The sequence below is a fragment of the Cervus elaphus genome, chromosome 21 (assembly GCF_910594005.1).
Source record: "Cervus elaphus chromosome 21, mCerEla1.1, whole genome shotgun sequence".
In the NCBI taxonomy this organism is placed as follows: domain Eukaryota; kingdom Metazoa; phylum Chordata; class Mammalia; order Artiodactyla; family Cervidae; genus Cervus; species Cervus elaphus.
Window position 1 is genome coordinate 46,447,491 of NC_057835.1, and position 4,828 is coordinate 46,452,318.

Here is a 4,828-nt window from a genome sequence, read left to right on the forward strand (position 1 = left end):
GAGACCCCAGTTCGATCCCTGAGTTGGGACGATCCCCTGACCCACTCCATAATCTTGCCTGGAGAATTCCATGGACAGAGGAGCCTGGTGAGCTACAGTTCACGGGGTTGAAGTCAGACACAACTGAGAGACTCTCTCACACACACACACACACACCCCAGGGTGGAATAGGGTGGGGGCTAGGGGTCAGGGGGACAGGCAGTCGTGGGGACAGGGTTGGGGCGAGGCTGAGGCTGCCCCACTCCCACCCCCTCACCGCCCCCCGTCATTCTTCTGCTCTCTCATCTCCATGTCAGCCAGCTGTTATCCTGCAGCCACTGCGGCCTGGGCCTTTTGCTCACCTCCTCAGCCAGCCTCTCAGACATGTTGGCACAGAGCTTCTCCCCTCCAGCTGCTTGTGGATCTGCTGCGGGCACATGGCCAGCTGAACCTTGGCCGCCTTGTTGCTGGGTAGAGCTGCAGGCCCTTCTGCAAGTCAGCCCGGGCGTTCACCGCCAGGTGGGCCTCTCCGTCATGGACGAGGCCCTTCTCATCATTGCTGTCCGCTTCCTGGGCCTTGTTACTGTTTTCACTGGCAGCTGAGAAGACTTGCAGCTTCAGATGACACATGGCCAGGTTGAGGTGGGAGGCCAGCTGAAGGGCCTGCACCTTCTTGTGCGTCCTCCTCAGAGAAGCTCCACTTTTATTCCAGCCAGGACACAATCTTTTTAAAAAAAAATTAGTTATTTATTTATGGCTGTGCTGGGTCTTCCCTGCTGTGTGCAGGCTTTCTCTAGTTGCAGGGAGTGGGGGCCACTCTCTAGTTGGGGGGCACAGACTTCTCACTGCCGTGGGCTCTCCTTGTGGCAGAGCACGGGCTCCAGGGTGCTCGGGCTTTGGCAGTTGGGGCGCACAGGCTCGGCTGCCCCATGGTATATGGGATCTTCCTGGACCAGGGATTGAACCAGTATCCCCTGCGCTGCAAGGCAGGTTCTCAACCATGACCACCAGGGAAGCCCCAGGACACAGTCTTCTTATACTGCAGCACAGCTTGCTTGGACTTGGCCTTCCTTGAAGTTCACAGTACCTCGCTCCTTCACTACGGTCCTCTGCTCCAGCGTCTCGGAACTCATCTCCCAGGACTCAGCCCTCTCAAAAATTCTTGTGCTGTATTTCATACATCAGCTCAGCATTTGGTGGGATCCGGAACTTCTCCTTCCCAGCATTGCTGAAAGCACACAGGTATTAAGATACACAATGGAATGTTCTCTTTTATCCACACACTGAATGGCTTTCTCCAGCCCACAGGGCAAGATGCATGCTCTCTCCCTCACCAACTTCAAAGCTGAGCTCCCGTGGGTCAAAGATCTGGTCCTCGAAGTATCCTTCCAGTGCAGCCTCCAGGGTGGCGCTGTCATTGGACTTGGCGTAGCCCTCCTCATCACCTCTGTATTCTCCTGATGATCCCCTGTGGTCCTCTTTCTTGAACTCCAGCAACTCCACCTCAAACACAAGTGTGGCATTGGGAGCGATCTTGGGAGGGCAGCCTGCTGAGCCCTAGGCATGCTCTGACTTGCAGGTGATGCGGGACACTTCGCCTGCCTTCATGGTCGCTACAGCAACCTCCCAAGCCTTGATGACCTTCCCTCTCCTAAGGTCAAAGGAGAACCTGTCCTTGCGGTCCAGGCTGGAGTGGAACTTGGTACCATCAAGCAGCCAGCCCCTGTAGTGGACAGAGACTCAGTCCCCGATCACGGGCATCTCTGTGCCAGGGCCTTCTCGCTTGATGAACTTAAGCACACCCTCATCCTGCTTGGGGCTGAGGTCCACTCCCTTGAGGGGCTGCGGCACCAACTGCGCCCTACTCTTGGCTGCCTTCATCTCCTTGGTGGTCATTGAACTGTTTCTTGGGCAGCGGTTGTCAGTGGTTGGCCCGGGCTTGTGCCTTTTTTTTTTTTTAAAGTATTTATTTATTTATTTGGCTGCTCTAGGTTTTAGTTGCAGATGTAGGATCTTTCATTGCAGCATGTAGGATCTTTAGTTGAGTGTGTGAACTGAAAGATTTCAAAACCAAGGATCAAACTGGGGTCCTCTGCATTGGGAGTACAGCGTCTTAGGCACTGGACCACCAGGTAAGTCCTTACATTTCATCTTACTTCTTTAAAAACGTTTTCATTTTACATTGGAGTGTAGTTGATTAACAATGAAAAAGTGTTAGTTTTAGGTGTACAGCAAAGTGATTCAGTTACACAAATACATATATTTATTCTTTTTCACGTTCTCTCCCCTTTCAGTTTATTACAAAATATTGAGCAGAGTTCCCTGTACTATATGAGCTTTTTTTTTTTTTTTTTCTTCCGGTAGAGAAATCTGAGTATCTATGGAAAACATATCCAAGGGAAGTAACTTGAGCTTCCAGTGAAATTTGGAGCATTGTTGCCATCACTTTGAATATTCACATTTCACTGAAAGAAGTCACCAGCATAGATGACACCAGGTGAGGTCAGTAGATAAAAGACTAAAGTGGGTGAGCTCGTTCCTGGTGCTTTCAGCCTTTGTTCTCTTGGCTTCCAGAGTCCATGCTCTTGTGGATTTCCTGTGACCTGCTCTGGATAATCCTTCGCAGCTTCTTTGATCAACTAATCCTTGCTATGGAGCTTTTAATTGTTGACATTCTTCGGGTCTTGGTCTTAGATTTCAATTATAGTCTATGAGCAGATGGCTCTCCAAACCTTTAATTTTTTTTTTTCCTTCCTATTGGTGTTTTCCTTTTAAAATCACCCCAGTCCTTTAGTAAAAGAAAATCAACCTTGACAGCCATATGCAGAGACCTTGGGGAGATAGAAAGGCAGGGCAGTCTAGGGGTCCCTCCGTCTAGCCCCACAGAGAGACACGGAACTCTATGAAGGGAACTCAAATATGGAGGTTCAGGGGGTCCCCAGCCATTCAGTAAGGACTCAATGGAGGAGACACATGACACCCACACACAGCGTCTGGGGACCTGACTCCAGAGACATTCAAGAGGCAAAGCTTCCACTTTTCCATGGTATGCTAGATCAAGGGTTCTTCACTCTGGATAAACAACAGAATCACCTGGGGAAATTGCTAAAATGCCAGAGTCCCACCCCGACCAATAAAGTCAGATTTAGAAAGAAAGGCCTGGGTATCGGGGATTTAAAAAAACTCCTGGAGGGATTTCAATGAGTAGTCAGGATTGAGAACCACTTTGCTAGAGGAGGCTGACTTGAAAAACTGGTGGAGACATGATGGAGCAGAGTGAATGTGCACTGCTCCTGGCCCACCAGCAGGTTCAGAGGAGGGGCCTGGGTCTGTGGGCAAACATCTTGCCACCATGTGAAGCATAGGAATTAACCCACCATGGAGGACTATAGAGCCAAGATATGGAGAAGGGCCACATCTTGATGACACCCCTGAAGTTAGCACGGTGTCTGAGAATTTCAGTTTTATTTCTCATGCTTCCCTGGTGGCTCAGTTGGTAAAGAACCTGCCTGCCAATGAAGGAGAAGCAGGTTAGATCCCTGGGTTGGGAAGATCCCCTGGAGAAGGAAATAGCCACCCACTTCAGTACTCTTACCTGGGAAATCCCATGGACAGAGGAGCCTGATATATTTCAGTCCATAGGGTGGCAAGTGTTGGACATAACTTAGCGACAAAACCATCACCACCACCACTCTCTGTTTACTTAAGCCAAAATCCACATGGACAGAGGAGCCTGATGGGTTACAGTCCATGGGGTAGCAAAGAGTCAGACATGACTGAACAATTAGGCACAGCACATAGAGAGACAGCAGAGGGCTGTCACTCCCTGCTCCCCCTCCTCTGCCAACAATCTTCAAGGTACCTTCACATTTTATTTTTCGGCTGTGATGGTCATTGTTGCTGTGCTTGCAGGCTTTCTCTACTTGCGGTGAGAGGGGGCTATTCTCTAGTTTTGGTGCTTGGGCTTCTCATTGCAGTGACTTCTCTTGTTGTAGAACCCTGGGCTCTAGGTGCTTGGGCTTACAGTAGTTGCAGCTCATGGACTTAGCTGCTCTGGGGAATGTGAGATCTTCCTGGACCAAGGATCAAACCCACGTCTCCTGCATTGACAGGTGAATTCTTAACCTCTGGACTACCAGGGAAGTCTGACATTCGCATTTTGGACCTTCTTTAGGTCTTTGTTTTTGCTTTGGTCAGTAGAGACTACTCACTGTGTCCTATTATTTATTTTCCCTTTCTTCCACAGCAAAGTTTTCTAGCTGAACTTCCCAGAGAAATAAAGACTACAATTCTTAGCCTCCATTATAGCTATGGCCATACTAAGTTTTGGCCAGTAGGATGCAGCAGGATAATGTGATTTTATCCAGAATCCTCAAAGCAAGAATAGACCATTTTCTCCATCCTTTCTCCATTTTGCTATCTGAAACATAAATGTTTCTATCTTTGACTTGACGATGAGGCTGTATCTTAGGAATGGGACAGACGGGGAGCTTGAGTCCTGGGAATTCCAGGGGGTGGAGCCACCCCATTGACTCTGGCCTGACACTTCCAGAGTTCATCTGTGTGAATGAGAAATATCAAATTTCTCTCTTATTAAGCCAATGCTATTTTGGGTTTTCTGTCACTCAAAGCTGAATCTAATCCTAACTAATATACCCTATTAAGTTTCACCTTGAGATATTTGGACCATCACTTTGTGTCTTTGGGTACTAATGTCATCATTCAACATCTCTATGCCATCCAGCTCTCTATCATCGGTTAATGAGATGGGCGTGCCATCTGTGCTTCCACCGTCATTACTAAAAATAGGATCAGGAGCGGGTCAAGGACAGCAGTCACCAGTCTACTT

At 48.9% G+C, this 4,828-nt stretch overlaps 1 pseudogene; it reads right to left on the reverse strand.

Annotated features, from left to right (window-relative positions):
- Positions 1-252: 252 nt before the first annotated feature.
- Positions 253-1,875, reverse strand: LOC122679102 (annotated as a pseudogene).
- Between the last annotated feature and the right edge of the window lie 2,953 nt (positions 1,876-4,828).